The sequence below is a fragment of the Gymnoscopelus braueri genome (genome assembly GCF_963280865.1).
Source record: "Gymnoscopelus braueri genome assembly, contig: SCAFFOLD_360, whole genome shotgun sequence".
Lineage (NCBI taxonomy): Eukaryota > Metazoa > Chordata > Actinopteri > Myctophiformes > Myctophidae > Gymnoscopelus > Gymnoscopelus braueri.
In genome coordinates this window covers 18,933-37,864 of record NW_027660591.1, presented here as the reverse complement: position 1 = coordinate 37,864, position 18,932 = coordinate 18,933, and positions in this window count along the sequence as shown.

Sequence of the window (18,932 nt, the reverse complement as noted above, 5' to 3'; positions counted from 1 at the left end):
AAGGCAGCGTATCCACGAGCGTGCACACAAAATACAAGGTTCTTTAACGAATATCCCCTTAGAAAAAACCATCGTAAGATTGTGGCTAAGCAACTCACCGTTTTGAGAAGAATTCAAACTCCACAGACCCACAAATAGTCCTCTCCAGCGGATAGTTAAAACCGTCTGCCGACATACGCCAATTGATGTATAATTTGTGTGGCAACACCGTGGATTAAAGCCGTGGAGCAACGCCTTTAGTGAGAATGTTAGGACAAAGGAGACATCAAATCCAAGGTGATAAGGTTTCTCTCCTTTCTTTTATTTGTCGACAAGGAGAATCCAGAATGGTGACTGCAAGGGTCCAGAAACGCAGCACACCGCTACTCTCTGAACAACAGGTTTTTATACAGTAGATTCAAAGACACGCTCCTTAACCAAGGCTCCTCCTCGGCCTCTTTTCTCAACCAATCAGGAGCTCATCCGTCGCGGCCGAGCAGACGGAACGCTACTGCGCATATACTAAGCCACACAGTACAGGGGAGTCAATTCAGCAATATCTAATTTCAGTACAGAACCATGTTTCACAATGAAGTTTTGTTATTAGATTAATACTTTGTACAACATACACTTTAGAATGATACCAGGAATTACATTCTTATTCATCTGTAAACAATAGTTAACTTAAAAGACTTTAATGACACAGCATCCATTCATGTGAATACGTTTTACTTCTCCTGGCTTTTTACCTATATTAAACCTACACAGGCCATAGTTAAATACTTTTGTTCATTTTAACTTCAGTATATATTTTCACATTTCAACCCAGTATTTTAACTGAGTCTGTAGCTCTGTTATTAAAACAGGGCTGGGGGAGACACTGCTCTCACAGACATGCTAAATAGATCCACATGGTACCGGGCTTCAAACGAAGTGAATACAATGAGACAAAAGCTTTCTAGTCCAGGTGGAAACACATGCTTCTTTTGTTATCCAAAGTGAGGTGTTGTCTTGGTCACAGAGGCTGTCTTTCCACTGTACATGGCCAGAAACCCCCACTCTTCACCTGTCCTGCCTTTTGGGGAACATTGGCAGACTTCTATATTTTTAACTAATTCTGTGTACTAATTAAATAAGTGGAGTTCTGGCTCATTTTAGGTGTGATTATGGCTGGACGATATACTTCATAAACCCCTCTCGGAAGACTTATAACGTCTTCCGTAATTCAGAGCTCGGGCGAAAGAAGATATCTTTCAGCACAAAATCATAATCCAAACCTCTGACTGGAAAACAACCTGCACAAACGATTAGTTTATACCCCTCTTGATTGTAGAATGGTACCTATACAAAGCCACAAAATAAAACCAAAATACTTCATTAAAGAAACCAATTAATATCATTCAGAATCTGTACCTCAGTTCAACCTGCAAAAAGACATCATGAATACATTATGACATGTGGTTTACATAAGGGACTGCGCGCTTACAGAAGGACAATTTTCCGTTTTTTCTCCTCTTTTTTCGCTTAAACTAACAAACGCAATTCTTCTTCTTCCTGTATTTAGGGAATGTTCAGTCCTTGAAGCAAAAACTGTTCACAGCTTGGGGCAAGAAAAAGAAAAGGGGTTGAAATTGATGAAGATCTTCGTTATCTGCGTCAAAGGGCATAGGGTATGGGCGTGATGTGTCATTCTTCAAGAGACACACCAGCTTTCTGACACGTGCATGGAATCCCCTTGACCTGGACACCCGTTATCCTCTATCTGTAGATTTGTAGGTTTACACTGCTTCTGTGAGGTCACACCCTGGGCTCCTGTAGAGCTGACTGGGGGAGGTAGAATCCCTTCCTGGTGTGTAGCTCACTTTGGCAGCAGAAACAGTGATGGGTAGAGGTTGTCTCATAGCCGCTGTCATCTCCACCAACATGATTCGTTCGACCTCTCATCGACACCTGGTTCTGCAGCCTGAGTCCTCTGACAGCCGTTCTCCTCAGCAGCTCTCCATCTATTAGCACGAGAACATTTGGGGAAAAAACGTCCCTACTCTTTCCTAGAAAGTACCACATGCACCTACCCACCTCAATACACACACACAAGAGGTGTTACTCATTCACTCAATTTAGTTCATGCAAAGATATTAGTGTAGGTCATTAAAAACTCAAAATTAAATATTAATCTGGCCTATGAACTGGTCAATTTGTTCCAAAAAATACTATGTCCAAAACCCCAATTTTTAAATGTTTCCCTTTATACCTCCCCTCTTGAGACATAAGGCAATAATAATGGACATTATGTCTCATCAAACCCCAAAAGACCAATAAAGAACTGAAGTTCTCCTGAAAAGAATGTCATACGGACGTGTTATATGTTTCATTTCTCCACGGTTTCTCATTACTGACAACCATTTATCATTTGTGTATGTTCACCGAACCAGTTTACTGGATCTATCCCAATCCACACCTGACTGTGGAAATGGTTAAACAATTTAGTCCTAATTTTTACAATAGTTTTACACGAAATTCCTGTGACACTTTCCTATAGCAGGAAAGAAATCCAAGTGTCAAAAAAGACCAACAGCATCTCCAGCTCCTTCCAACAATCCATCCTATACTAGGTTCAGAATTTTGTACAAATTTAGTCAACCACCTGAAAGCATATTAGACTCTATGCTAAATCTCCAATTAGAATATGGACAGTGATCAGTATTATGTTTCAAAATAGGTAGAAAATGAAAGTTGCTGCTTTTTTTTTTTTTTTTTTTTTTTTTTCCATCAAGCCATAGTCTGATCATGTCAAGTTCAACGGTGACTCAGGGTTTTCTTTTCTTGTCAACAATGGTTTATGTATTCCATCATTGCCCTACGTCACCTGTTCCAATATGTCCAGCCTCCATCACAGTCTAAAGTAATGTCTCTGTACGTTTCTTTTCAAATGTCTCTAGCCATGTACCGCCTTGTCATCCATGCGGCAGGGAGCAATAACTGGAGTGATTCGTCCAGGTAGTGGACAATCTCGTGCAAAGTGACCCATCTGATAACATCTGTGGCAACCTGTGTAACCAAAAGGCTTGTTCCTCGGCCCAGAAAACGGTCTAAATCCTTGCATTGGTTGACATGCACCGTGCTGTGCAGGTACAGGGGCCACACGTGGCGCAGACCCTGAACCCATCGGTTTCATGCAAGGAGTGGGAGTCTGCTGTGGTGCAGACTGATAGCCACCTGGATGGGGGACCAGCCGTTCATAGAATGTGTGTACCTGTAGCACCACCCGGTCGACTCCCTGGGGTGAAGCCGGAACATCACTTTGCCTAGGACCAGAGACAGACGGCCTGAAACCTGGTGAAAACTGTGGGGTACCTTGAAGAGTTGGGGCTGACAGTGGGGCAATGGGGTTGACAGCCGGTGGTGTCTGGTTACACTGGCGCCAAGCATGTCCATGTTTCTGACAGATGTGGCACCGTCCTCTGAAGGGACCTTCATGATGTCGTCGTAACGGCTTTGGGTTTGCTTGTCCGTCACCTATTTCCTGGACACCTGCTCTCGCCACTGCTCCAGCTCCCAGCCCGTCTCCACTGTCACTGCAATGCCCTGTGTCCAGGGCTGACAATTGGTCGATAGGTTTCTCACCCGGTGACGTAGTGGGATCAGAAGATGAAGCGCTCTTCTCAGCTGGTTCTGGGTGCACCTGTGCGGTCGTCATCCTGGCTTGGTATCTCACATAAGCCTTATTTAATTTTTTACCCTTTTTGAAAAACAATTTAAACACTGTATTCTCCTTTGCCCCTGTGTCTGAGCAATCTTTCTGATATGCTCTGGCAAGCATTCCTAATGTGTCAATAATTTCTGGGTCGAATATGCTGTCTTGTGGCCAAGGCCCATAAAAGTTTGGCCAATTATCCTCCCATTGTCCCAAAATCATATTGATCACGTCAATGAAAGAATCATTTTGTTCCAAGGAACTCTGCTGCTGCCCTGATTCCATAATTGTAGATCAAATATCCAAATGATATTAAATCACAATTATTGTCACGTTACTTCAACCTCTATAGGTGTTCCCCTCTGGAATCAGATCTTACTTACAATATGGTTATTCTTTATCTAAAAATCACACACAAATCATAAATGTCTTGAGTCCACAACGGACCTCTGTCAGTACCTTAAGAACAGTTTAGAAGGAGTATTGATATGAGAATATTATAATGCAAGTGTGACGTGTCTTTATCACTCAGCACACATGTGAGTCAACCCAATAGTGTTGCTCATATATCCTAAGTATAACAGTATAGAACTATAAGTGTGTGTATGTATGAACGATAATTAAAGATTAAATTACTTCAAAAGCTTACTTGAACTGTCTCTTAATATTCCAAATCAAATATAAGACAAATGTTTGAATTTGTATAAATTTGTAAGTCTGGTCAATACATTACTTTAATCCCAGACATGAACCGTCCTCTATTAGCCAGGACTGGAAACAACTCGAATGTGGCGCTCCCCTCCCACGGAAAGCTATTGATAGACATGAATGGATTAAATTAGAAAAAAATAATCATGCAGTACAGACAACCAACATTAACTCATGCAGTACAGACAAACAACATTAATCATGCACACTTAGACACCATAGAATACCAATAGGCTGAATAACTTGTTAGATAAAGACTGTTAAAAGAAGAGTTAACTCTATAAGTCAGAAATGTTAAAACACTAACGAGCACTCATTCATAGCTTCTCATTCATACAGTGAAAATGCAACCTTCGTCTCGACCACTAGGTGGAGTCAGTCAAATGTTTGGACGTGCCAATCACTGGAAGGGGCGGTTTCATGAATACACACCACTCCCACTGGAAGACATGTCCCCACACACTAACCTAAATATATCTCTCAACCACCAGAGGGCGACAATCGACGAACTAAAATGAGAACACAATGTTCTGTAGTTCTGAGTTCTACCTTTGTGGCAGAAAACTACAACTCCCAAACTGTCTATCTGGGAAAGAGATGGACACTTCCTGTTTAGACGTCATAACTAACGCTATGTACACAAAATAATTCAAGTGGGGATTATTTTTTACAAACAGTTAAAAAAATTAACAGATTCCAACTTACTTCTTTGAAAAGATACTAATCACTAAATCTTCAATTATGTACACGGTCGTTCCGACGTTTATAGGAAAAAAACATCTTAAAACGTGCACTCAAAAACGGTGACCTATACTTTTACATTCAGTATGAGCGAATTCGTCAGTCTTAAAAATAGCCACTCTAGGCTTCACAAAATTCTTATTGTATAATAGCTGCTTCTAGCAACCAGGAGACTTCGACTCCCTTTAAAAAACATTAGTCAAATATTATAGAACAGCACCTCAGCAAAGAATTTGATCCGATACTCCTCTGTACTAGTACAAATACAACTAAGGTATTCTCAGTCTGTCAAAGTAATATATAGTAACGCTCAGCCAAACGGCCAATACACTAAAAACTTTTAACTTAACACCCAACCTTAATTACCACCCTTTTGAACTCAGCCAAAAATAAGCATCACGTACGACCTAGTCAACCAAAATGTAATACTTCCATGAATTAAAACACACAGATTGTACCACACCTGTTTGACCTATTAAATAACATAATTTGTCCAAATGCTGCCACAAATGTTACCTAAATAATCGACCCTTGGCATATCTAAAAAATAACATTGACTCCGTCGAGTCCCTAGCGTCCCAGGTTAGTTTTTTCTCAGAAAAGTAGCCTTAAGTCAATACAAGGAGGAACAAAATTATAGCGAACATCCAGTTAAATTATTAAATTAAATCTGTTGTGTCTAAAACACAAAACGGACCGAATTCAAATCTTTTTCACACTTCTATTCCTTATTATCATTATTAGTATAGTACTCAACACAATACTTTAGCACAAATCGAAATAATTAACCTACTCCTATGTATTTATTACTACATTTAACGATTATTTTCGTCCTTTTTTCACAACTACATTCAACAATCCAAAAGGATCATTTTCATTGTTTTTAGGCCTAAATAGTCACATCTATGTAATTCCAACACGAGTCCTAGATAATAATTTCATACTATTTATGTCAGCTTAATCATCCCCTCTCGACACATAAAACAATTGAAATGTGTCGAAAACGGATACCAACACGCCAATAAGCCACTTTGTGTCACCACCACAAATATACCTTATTGAAAATTAATCATGGGAAAGCCATCTGCATCAACACTGCAAATAAACTCACCTTAAAGCCATTTGCATCAACACTGCAAATAAAGTCACATTAAAGCCATCTGCATCAACACTGCAAATAAACTCACATTAAAAAATGACTTCGAGTTTACGCGACCAGCGCATATGCCAACTCATCCAACAACACTGCATCAACAATTCTTATCACAACTAAGTGCTTCAATCACCACAACAGACACATTCCGAACTCATCCAGCACAAGCCTACATCACAACACAAAGCATCAAACACATACTTGAGCACAGCTACCAACCGGCAAACCGAAACAACTTCACAGAACCATAAGTATGAACAATGGAAATACTACGAAATTAAATAAAGGCCACACCACTTTCTCCACATGCATAATAGCAACCAACCATAAATTGACGAAATATACTGCTACCACGAAAGCAGAATAAACCGCATAGAAGAGTTATTGTGACAATGTTATAAGTGAAAAGAAATTAGAAAATACCATTTAAACCCCACACACCATAGCCGTGCTACTATGAATGCAGTAAAAACAGCATATAGAAACAATGGAAGTCCATTAGAAGGGGAGAATTATATTAACCAAGCTATCCTAAAATATCACACGCATGTAAATGGCTTAAGGCACAATTCACCCAATATGAAGATTAGGTTACCTGTGGCAAACGCCTTGTGAAAAAGCTCACAATATTTGTAGCCTACAAGCTGTGAAATAAATCATGAAAAGCCAATCAAAATAAAGAAACTACACAAAGATTTGTGAAAAGAAAAGAGAATAGGGGAAATAAAGCAGACGCATAACAAGCCTACAAAACAAAGGTCCCTAAAACTACAAAGCAAGATGGCCGAAAAACCGCAAAACAATGGAGCTATAGCTTTTTAAAATCTGATCTCAGCACCAAACGTAATCACCAAAGGACAATTATCACACGCCGAAGCCCAACAAAATATGCTTCACCCGTGTGTCTAAGAAAGGCGAAAAAAATTTAGGCCTACTACAAATCCAATCGCCATTACCCACAAGATAATAACGGTTATAAGCAGCACACACAGTGTAGCCATGAATGGGACATGTAGAAATATACCCGAAAGACTCCGTGCTCCTGAAAATGCACAAAGACATTTCAAATAAGCACTAAGAACTAGCAAAAGCTAGCAAGAAAAGAAAAAAGAAAGGAGTCACAAGAAACACAGACATGAGCTGTGTTTTGACAAAGAGAGCATAATGGAAGAAGAATGAGAAATAGCCAGCCAAATTTTCATGCAGAGAACTGTGTAACCTTAGTCACACCTAACAATAAGAGCATGTTTTTAGTAGAAAAAACACAAAGTGTTTGCAGAGTCACTGTACAAGCCCCAACCATAAACGCAACGTATTTCGCAAGTATTCCTAGACAGAAACAAAACATCAATTCGCCAAAAACATTACCTACATACTTTTCAAATATAACCATACAGCGACACGATCACACTTTTTCCAAGGGAAAGGTCCGAGTATGATGGGACGTTGAATAACTCCCACTCTTCGCAACTCGAACAATGGCTTCAAAGAAAGTATATATCTGCCGCTGAACTAAAAATCCTGCCTCTTAAGCCAACCGCACCTACATACAGTGGCACTCTTACACATCTATCATAGACATTTTACGGGCTAAGTATCACACTAAGTATACCGCGCGCCTATGTCTCTGAACGCAGTGCACCGCGCTCAGAGCTTATAACAGGGTCTACGTAAAAAAATAAACATGGCATCCCAGACGCCACACATAAGCACTGAGTGTTTGGCTTATACTCTCACGCTCAAAACTAATATCATTGATTGTCCGACTTCATACGTCAGTGCGTCGCAGTTCCCGAACGCATTTCGAGTACACACAATTTGCCACTAAACACTCCATACCATTATAACAACTCATTGGATCAGGGAAGAGCAGCCAAGCAAGGTCCGACTTGAGATCCCCCGGTTTCAATCTGCAGTATCATGTTACGCTGAAGTCATATAATATGAAAGTCCCTGCGTCCTATTCATGCGCATAACGAGCGTATCCTGTTACCAGATATATTGACCGCCTTACCAATGTAAAAACAAAACAAACAAACAAAAAAGAAGCCGCATGAATCCTCTAAGAAGACCCACGCAACTTGTCTATTGTACTCCAAAAGTACGCCTTTACCACCACGGATCCCCCTAAATCCACACACCCCCCCAAAGGCAGCGTATCCACGAGCGTGCACACAAAATACAAGGTTCTTTAACGAATATCCCCTTAGAAAAAACCATCGTAAGATTGTGGCTAAGCAACTCACCGTTTTGAGAAGAATTCAAACTCCACAGACCCACAAATAGTCCTCTCCAGCGGATAGTTAAAACCGTCTGCCGACATACGCCAATTGATGTATAATTTGTGTGGCAACACCGTGGATTAAAGCCGTGGAGCAACGCCTTTAGTGAGAATGTTAGGACAAAGGAGACATCAAATCCAAGGTGATAAGGTTTCTCTCCTTTCTTTTATTTGTCGACAAGGAGAATCCAGAATGGTGACTGCAAGGGTCCAGAAACGCAGCACACCGCTACTCTCTGAACAACAGGTTTTTATACAGTAGATTCAAAGACACGCTCCTTAACCAAGGCTCCTCCTCGGCCTCTTTTCTCAACCAATCAGGAGCTCATCCGTCGCGGCCGAGCAGACGGAACGCTACTGCGCATATACTAAGCCACACAGTACAGGGGAGTCAATTCAGCAATATCTAATTTCAGTACAGAACCATGTTTCACAATGAAGTTTTGTTATTAGATTAATACTTTGTACAACATACACTTTAGAATGATACCAGGAATTACATTCTTATTCATCTGTAAACAATAGTTAACTTAAAAGACTTTAATGACACAGCATCCATTCATGTGAATACGTTTTACTTCTCCTGGCTTTTTACCTATATTAAACCTACACAGGCCATAGTTAAATACTTTTGTTCATTTTAACTTCAGTATATATTTTCACATTTCAACCCAGTATTTTAACTGAGTCTGTAGCTCTGTTATTAAAACAGGGCTGGGGGAGACACTGCTCTCACAGACATGCTAAATAGATCCACATGGTACCGGGCTTCAAACGAAGTGAATACAATGAGACAAAAGCTTTCTAGTCCAGGTGGAAACACATGCTTCTTTTGTTATCCAAAGTGAGGTGTTGTCTTGGTCACAGAGGCTGTCTTTCCACTGTACATGGCCAGAAACCCCCACTCTTCACCTGTCCTGCCTTTTGGGGAACATTGGCAGACTTCTATATTTTTAACTAATTCTGTGTACTAATTAAATAAGTGGAGTTCTGGCTCATTTTAGGTATGATTATGGCTGGACGATATACTTCATAAATAATGTGGTATCTAAAAACCACAGACTTAAAGGTTTCTATTGCTTTCGTAGTTGCCAACAACGCCATATTGCAGATAAGTTTGTTGTCCCAGAGATGAGAATGAATGGTTGTAGAATGAAGGAGTCATCACTAGTTAGTGAGGTTTCGTTGCTTCCAGTTTATTCAGACAGTACAGACAGTATAGAACAGCCAACCATCTCCAGTCCACAGCCCAACGGCCTGGAGTGGCACACACCACAAGCTTACATTTTAGTATGGTATATATAGCAGTGGTCACATTTTGAATAAGGGGGTGGGGGTCAGCCTCCAAAAGTGAGACCCACCCAGACAAACAATAGATCCCCCTCTGAGTTCCCTGATTCAATTTGCACCTGTATGAAACAGGAAAGGGGATGGAGACAGACCTCCTGTCTCTCAGGTAGAACAAAAGGCAATGCTGATTGTAACCCCCACTCAGGGCCAACAGCCACCTCTTTGAATACGCTCCCCTGTCTGTAGGCTACCTGTGAAGCAACCATATGGAAATATACAGCAGACCCCCCATGGGAGACTTCAAACGTCTTCCACAAACACGTATATTTCAAAAGAACCACAAAGAATCCGCCCCCCATGAAAAGCGACCGGAACACCAACCAGGAAAAAAAGAAAACATCCAGGAAGACCAAAACAGCAAACAACATCACACAGAACAATGCACATACAAAAACCAAGATTACATAGTACAGCGACACGGTGAATTACATCAAATAGACAGAAAACTCAAACACCCCGAGGAAAGGTCCCAAAACCCAGTAAAGTAAGCTCTTTTTGCTCCTGCTTTTTGCTCCTAAGTTAGTACATTTTGGAACATTTCCAGAGGCGTTAACATTTTACAATTACACCAACTCCAACTAATCAGCGTGCAGGATCCCTCTGTTAGCCTTTAAACTCTGGGAAAAATGTTATACATAAAACATAAGGGATTCGCCCTCAAACACATCCACGGGAATGTCCCGGCTCCATGTACCTCGTCACGGGATTCGCCCGGTCTTCTCAGCACAACGAAAAATAAAAAAATCCACATTTAACCCCAGAGACCAGAAAGTGTAAAAACACCCTCACAGCACTTCGCCATGGCAGCCATAGCCCCATAGTTTAAATCACCCATATCACAAAAATGTAACCCCAGGTCCCATATGCGCAGTATCCCGCCCGATAATGTCACTCCCGCAGTCCCCCCCAATGTCATCTCCTCACCCCGGCCGTGCTCCAACGCCGTACCCAGATTGTTCAACAGATAGCTGCATTTTTACAACAGAGCGCTCCACTTGCGATCGCTGAAGATGTGTCACCACACCCTCCACGAAGAACCCCTTCATCGCAAGTCCTCCGCTCTGCCGGCACCCGCTGTCCTCTCCCCACAACATACCCGCCACGAAGAAATTCGACACACCAATTCCTCCGCTCTGCCGTCCGCAGCGCAGCGCGCCCTTCTAGCGATCGCAGAAGATATGTTGCGCAGCCAGATGAGTCGTACAGCCGTCCTAGACCTGGTCATGAAGTCCTCTCCTTGTAGATCCTCGAAAAGTTGTCGTCATGTCGTCCCGATGTCCCGCCGCACGTTCTTTCGACGCCTGGCTCAGTATCCCTGGAGACTTGCGCCTCCAAAAAACCAAACCAACACGACTGCCGACTTGACGCCATAATGTGGTATCTAAAAACCACAGACTTAAAGGTTTCTATTGCTTTCGTAGTTGCCAACAACGCCATATTGCAGATAAGTTTGTTGTCCCAGAGATGAGAATGAATGGTTGTAGAATGAAGGAGTCATCACTAGTTAGTGAGGTTTCGTTGCTTCCAGTTTATTCAGACAGTACAGACAGTATAGAACAGCCAACCATCTCCAGTCCACAGCCCAACGGCCTGGAGTGGCACACACCACAAGCTTACATTTTAGTATGGTATATATAGCAGTGGTCACATTTTGAATAAGGGGGTGGGGGTCAGCCTCCAAAAGTGAGACCCACCCAGACAAACAATAGATCCCCCTCTGAGTTCCCTGATTCAATTTGCACCTGTATGAAACAGGAAAGGGGATGGAGACAGACCTCCTGTCTCTCAGGTAGAACAAAAGGCAATGCTGATTGTAACCCCCACTCAGGGCCAACAGCCACCTCTTTGAATACGCTCCCCTGTCTGTAGGCTACCTGTGAAGCAACCATATGGAAATATACAGCACTACTGAATAAAGTAAGAACCAGTGCTGCAGTACTGCTCATTGCACGAGGTACCATGGCATATGGACAGTCTTTTGAGCAGGAGCACACGCACGCATATGCATCGAAAAACAACCCTTAAGTTCACATCTCTAAACAAAGCTTACAAAAGCTGCCGACTGCCTAGTGTTATCAATGGTCCATCGTTTTCTTGTTGAGGGTTCGAGGCCTGTAAGGCTCGAAACCTCTTTGAAACTGTTGGCTTTCTTCTTCCGCCGTTTTTGCAGTTCTGGCCTAACCGTGGATACGCTTTTTACGAAACTCGGCAATATGGTAGAGGGCTATGCCAAACGGCTAAGAAACTAAACTCACAACTATTGGCCAAAGGGTGACGCTATAGCACTCAATTGACTTTGAACAGGTACAACTCATGCCCTGTTTGACCTACAGCCATGAAACTTCAGCAAAACTGCAGCAATCTGCACAAAACTTTCTACACATTGTGGGGAACTGATTCAAGCCAAGACGCAAAAGTCAGGGTACAAACCCAATCAAGGGTGTTTATTGTGGTAAACAGCCAGGCTCATAGAGCAATGTTTATATTTGGTAAATAATATTAACGTTCAACATAAATTCCTTCCCGAGTCCGGGGCTTTACATCATAACATCTGTTGTCATTCTTCATAACATCTGTTGTCATGCATCTTAATATCCGTGGTCATTCATCATAACATCTGTTGTCATTCATCATAACATCCGTTGTCATTCCTCCTGCAGGTTGCCTATGAAGATACAGAGAATGTCCTTTTAGTTTTACATTTCACTAACACACAACGTTTGTGAGGGAAAACAGTGGATGGTATCGCTTACCGCCTGAGCACCCGTCTGTTCACCAAGAGAGCCAGGGTGAGACTGAGACAGAGTGACTGTTTTGTAGTTTGGTGCCACACCTAGGCGATCACACAGGTGCGCTCAGATGGGGCTGATTCATGAGGGCAATTGGTAGGTAACGCCCCTCTATGACGCAGCCCAGCCTGCTGCTGTGTCTGTGAAGCCTCTCTCTGTCCCACTCCCTCTCCGAGGTGTGGTGCTTACCTAACAGGCGATCTCCCAGCGATACTCCACATATCCCCCCCCTAAGCCCACCGCTTGGTCCGGGGGCTTCCATCTCTGCCCCCTCATACATGCGGGACAGGGCGTCTGCGTGTGGGATGTCCTTCCCGGGTCGGTGCTCTACTTTAAAGTGGTAGTCCTGCAGCTCTAGGAACCAGCGCGTCACTCTGGCGTTCCGGTCCTTGTTGGTGGCCATCCACTTCAAAGGCGCGTGATCTGTGATGAGAGTAAACGTACGGCCCCACAGATAATAGTGGAGGTGGTGTATGGCCCACTTCACCGCTAGACATTCTTTTTCTACAGTCGCATAGTTTTTCTCATGATCTAACAATTTCCTGCTCACGTAGGTAATCGGGTGTTCCTCACCCTCAAATACCTGTGCGAGGACGGCCCCCAACCCGGTGCCCGACGCGTCCGTGTGGAGGACGAAGGGTAGGCTGAAGTCGGGGGCTTTTAACACCGGCTCCTCGCAGAGCGCGCACTTCAACCCCTGGAACGCGGCCTCCGCCTCGGCCGTCCAGAGGACGTGGTTAGGCCGCTTCTGGCACGTCAGATCATAGAGGGGGGCTGCAATAGTAGAAAAAAATTTTACAAATTTCTGATAATATGCCATGAGTCCTAGAAAAGATTTTCCTTGTTTTTTTGTGATGGGTCGAGGCCACTCTCGGATCCTCTCCACTTTGCGCGTCTGGGGCCTCACACATCCTCGTCCAATGGTGTAGCCGAGATAGACGGTCTCCGTCAGGCCGATACGACATTTCTTTGCGTTCGCCGTCAGTCCAGCGCGTCTGAGCGCGTCCAAAATGGCGTGGAGGTGCTGCAGATGGAGACTCCAACTGGGGCTGTGGATAACTATATCGTCGAGGTAGGCTGCTGCGTATTCACGGTGAGGCCGGAGCACCCGATCCATCAGCCGCTGTAAGGTGGCGGGCGCGCCATGCACTCCAAACGGCAGCACCGTATACTGGAACAGCCCGTCAGGCGTGGAGAAGGCCGTCTTCGCCTTGGCTCGGTCCGTCAGCGGTACCTGCCAGTAGCCTTTGGTTAGGTCCAGGGTGCTGACGAACCGAGCCGGGCCCAGGCACTCGATGAGCTCATCTACTCGCGGCATCGGGTACGTGTCGAAGGCGGAGATGTCGTTAAGCTTCCGAAAGTCGTTGCAGAAGCGCAGCGTCCCGTCTGGTTTGGGCACGATCACTATCGGGCTGGACCAGGGGCTGTAGGACTCCTCGATGACTCCCAACTCCAACATCTTCGCAACCTCCTCCTTTATGGCGACGCGTCTGGCTTCGGGGATCCTATACGGCCGCTGGCGCACCACCTTGCCCGGGTCCGTGCGTATGTCATGACGGGTGAGCGTGGTTCGCCCGGGGAGCTCGGAGAAGATGTCCCGGTTCCGCCCCAACAGGTCCTTGATCTCTTGAGTCTGGGCGGGGGCCAGATCGTCTCCGATGGGCACCGGGGGCAGCGTCTGTGGGGAGCTAGTGGCCATCAGCGCCGGCAGCTGTAGTGGAGGGGCTGAGTTCCATTTCTTCAGAATATTCACATGGTATATCTGGTGGCCTTTCCGTCTGCCGGGCTGGCTCACCCGATAGTCCACGGGCCCCATCTTCTCCACGACTTCGTATGGCCCCTGCCACTTTGCCAGGAACTTGCACTCGCTGCTGGGCACCAGCACCAGGACCTTCTCCCCCACCTGGAACTCGCGAAGCGTGGCGCCGCGATTGTAGGTGCGGGCCTGGTCTCGTTGCGCTTTTTCCATATGCTCTCGCACCAGGGGCCATATCTTCTTCGCCCGGGCCTGGAGGCGCTCGATATGCTCCACGACGCTGCGGTGGGGGGAAGGTTGGCACTCCCAGGCTTCCTTGGCGATGTCTAGCAGCCCACGGGGTCTCCGGCCATACACCAATTCAAATGACGAGAACATCGTGGACGCTTGTGGCACTTCCCTAATGGCAAACAGCACATACGGAATCAACTGGTCCCAGTCTTTTCCGTCCACATCAGTTAGTTTTTTCAACATTTTTTTTGAAGTCTGGTTAAACCTCTCGACTAACCCATCTGTCTGGGGGTGATAGACGGAGGTCCGTATGCGCTTCACTTTCAACCACTTGTACAATTGTGACATAACCCGTGACATGAAACATGTGCCTTGCCCTGACGGTTTAAAAAGTACATCCGGGCCACCGGGCCATTTATAATGTCGACCCCTGTATTGTTGCATATCGCTTTTTGCCTCTCATGCCTCTAACCCGTTTAGTGCTGCTTGCAGCTATATTTTAATTTGTAACTGTCACCTGATTTATTTATTTTTATATATTTGTATTGGCTTTTCAGCTTTTCAAAAAAACATGAAACACATAGACACACATGTAGCTCAGGTCCTTAAATACATCATTTGCATATTCACATATTTTGGTCCACGGGGGCATAAACAGCATTCAGCATATCTATAAATGTACATAAGATTGCAGATAGTTTAGTATCGTACGTCAGTCATCAATTTTAGTCGTCAGAGTTACAGAAGGGAGATAAATTTAAACACAAGCTTAAACACAAGCATTACCCTGAAAATGACATGAACAGGTGTGCTCTTTCATTAATACGGTATCTCAATTTCTCTAGAGTGGCAGCATCCGATATCAAGGATTTCCACAGCTGAGTAGACGGAGATTAATCTCCAACCCACTTTGTCATTATTGATTTCCTAGCTAACATTAGAAGGAATTGAACTATTTCTTTATGCATCTTCAAAGAATCTGGGATACTTCCTAATAAGCATAGGATTAGGGGTCAACTGTTGTCCGATAGCCCTGCTAATTTCTTTGCATGTTGCCTTCCAGAATACTTGAATCTGTATGCACTCCCATAAACAGTGGAATCTAGATCCAACTGATGTTTTGCATTTAGGGCAGTTTGGGGAGACGCCTGCTGTATATTTACTGTACATCACCTGATTTTCAAAGTTGGACTCCATGATACATGATATAGACCAGAAAGCATCAAGTATTGTGGGCATCATAATGACTCATGGTAATGACCACAGGTGCGCTTGGGCACTGCAGCCTGAAAGCTTGTACTGTACACAGTGACAAAGTATACATGTGTTACATCCCGTAGAGTAGGGAGCGCCATGGAGAACGGCTGCTTTCGTCATCGCTCCGTAGCGTTGCAACGTTTTTCCATCTTTTTAGTATTTTTTAGCCTTCTCTTTTTTTCCTACACCGTCGGGTGTCTGAGGAGTTATGACAGACAATAGCACTTATGGACATCAGCACAGCGATTACACACAGAATTCCGGACTTTTTTGCGGAAAATCCTCCACTCGGTTGGATGGGGGGAGGGCTTCCCTTTGTCCCGGCCGGGACACTAGCACGGAAACGGCGAAGAAGGCGCCCAGGTCGACGAGGGAAAAGAGCGGGTCTCCTCGTAAGAACAACAAAACGTGGATATAAACATGCACTGCCTTCAATCCTGCTAGCGAACGTTAGATCTCTGTGTGAATCAAGAACAGTGACCACTATGGACGACTTACTGGCGCGCGTTAAATACAACGCAGAGACGAGGAGCACTTGTATTGTTGTGCTAACAGAGACGTGGCTAACGGAGTTAGCATCTGATTCTTCCATCACTCCCCCTGGTTTCACCGTGTATAGAAAAGACAGAGACACTGTACTAAGCGGTAAGCAACGTGGGGGGGGAGTTTGTGCCTTGATCAACAACAACTGGTGCAAAGATGTTAAAATCCTAGATAGTCACTGCTCACCAGACCTTGAACTTTTAATCATAGCCTGCCGTCCTTTCTACCTACCACGCGACTTCAGCATTGTGATAGTAGCCGTTGTTTACATTCATCCTGGAGCTAATAAGGACACAGCTATGAGGGAATTACACCAGGCGATCAGTGCACAAGAAAATCGCCACCCGGACTGCGCAGTCATCTGCCTAGGCGACTTCAACCGGACAGACTTAAAAAAGGTCTTTCCCAAATTCCACCAGCATGTCGCCTGCAGCACCCGTGGTGACAATATTCTTGACCACTGCTACACGCCCTTCAAGGATGGATACAAAGCTCTCCGCCGCCCACCGCTAGGAAGCTCTGACCACTACGCCATCCAGCTGCTACCTGCCTACAAACAGAGGCTAAAAAGGGAGCCGGTCATTGATAAGGAAATCCGAATCTGGTCTGAGGACAGAGACGCTATGCTACAATCCTGCTTCTACCAGACTGACTGGGGGATGTTTAAGAACGCCGCTGGGAATAACATCAACGAACTCTCAGACTCAGTCACTGGCTTTATCAGTAAGTGCATAGATGACATAGTCCCAAAAAAGACAGTTCGGATCTATCCCAATCAGAAACCATGGATGGACAGCGGAGTACGTGCACATCTGCATGAACGGGATGCTGGTTTCAAATCTGGCGACGTGGAAACGCGCAACACGACGCGCGCGGCCCTAAACAGCGCCATCAGGAAGGCGAAAAAGGCCTACACAAAAAAGATGCAAGACAAACTCAGCAATGGCGACATCAGGAGCACATGGCAGGCGGTACACACCTTGACAGACTGCAAAACAAGAACCAGAAGCGAGGTGAACCCGCCTGCCTCCCTCCCCAACGAACTGAACACTTTCTACGGCCGGTTTGAGATCAGCCCCAACCGCGGCAGCCAAGCGGGGCCATCAGCAGCACCAGCAGAGGAGAACCCTCTAACCATCTCGGAGAGAGAAGTGCGTACAGCCTTCGCACGGGTCAACATCCACAAGGCAGCCGGACCTGATGGGATTCCAGGCCGGGTCCTTAAGGCATGTGCAGACCAGCTGGCGGGTGTCTTCGCTGACATCTTTAACCTCTCCCTCTCCCAGGCTGTGGTCCCTGCAGGGTTCAAAATGTCAACCATTGTGCCCATTCCCAAAAAGGCCAAAGTGACATGCCTGAACGACTGGAGACCTGTCGCTCTCACCCCGATCGTCAGCAAGTGCTTCGAGAAACTGGTGAGGGAATACATCAGCTCCACGCTACCTGCCTCGCTGGATCCGTGGCAGTATGCATACCGCAAAAACAGATCCACCGACGACGCTATTGCCATGGCTCTCCACACCGTCCTCTCGCACATGGACAACAAGCTGCTGAAGGACAAATATGTACGTATGCTGTTCGTGGACTACAGCTCAGCATTCAACACCATTGTCCCAGCAATACTTGACAAAAAGCTCAGAGACCTAGGGCTACACCCAAGCATGTGCGACTGGATACAGGACTTCTTGTCCAACCGACATCAGGTGGTGAGAATGGGCAGCATCACATCCGACCCCCTGACCCTCAACACCGGAGCTACCCAGGGATGCGTGCTGAGCCCTCTCCTCTACTCCCTGTACACGTATGACTGCACAGCCACACATGTCTCCAACACCATCATAAAGTACGCGGACGACACGACAGTGATAGGCCGAATCGTCAACAACGACGAGTCTGACTATAGAGAGGAGATCAACTCACTGGCACGCTGGTGCAGGGAGAACAACCTCTCTCTTAACGTCGACAAGACCAAAGAACTGATCGTGGACTTCAGGAGGCCGCGGAGAGACCATGCGCCCATCCTCATTGATGGTGCTGCAGTGGAAAGGGTCAGCGAGTTCAAGTTCCTCGGAGTACACATCGAGGAGGACCTCAAATGGGAGACGCACACCACACACGTGAGGAAAAAGGCTCAGCAGCGACTGTACTGGCTCCGCCGCCTGAAGAAGCTCAGAGTAGGACGTCGCATCCTCAGGCTGTATTACAACAGTTCGGTTGAAGGCATCCTAACAGGCTGTGTCACGGCCTGGTACGGGAACTGCACTGCCCGAGAAAAGATCAGCCTACAGCGAGTAGTGCGATCGGCAGAGCGGATAATGGGAATCGAGCTCCCAGCGCTCCAGGAACTGTACAAAAAGCGGTGCGTGGTCAAAGCCAAGCGCATCATCAAGGACAAGCACCACCCAAGTCACAGACTGTTCAAACCCCTACAACGACCGCGACCGGGCAAG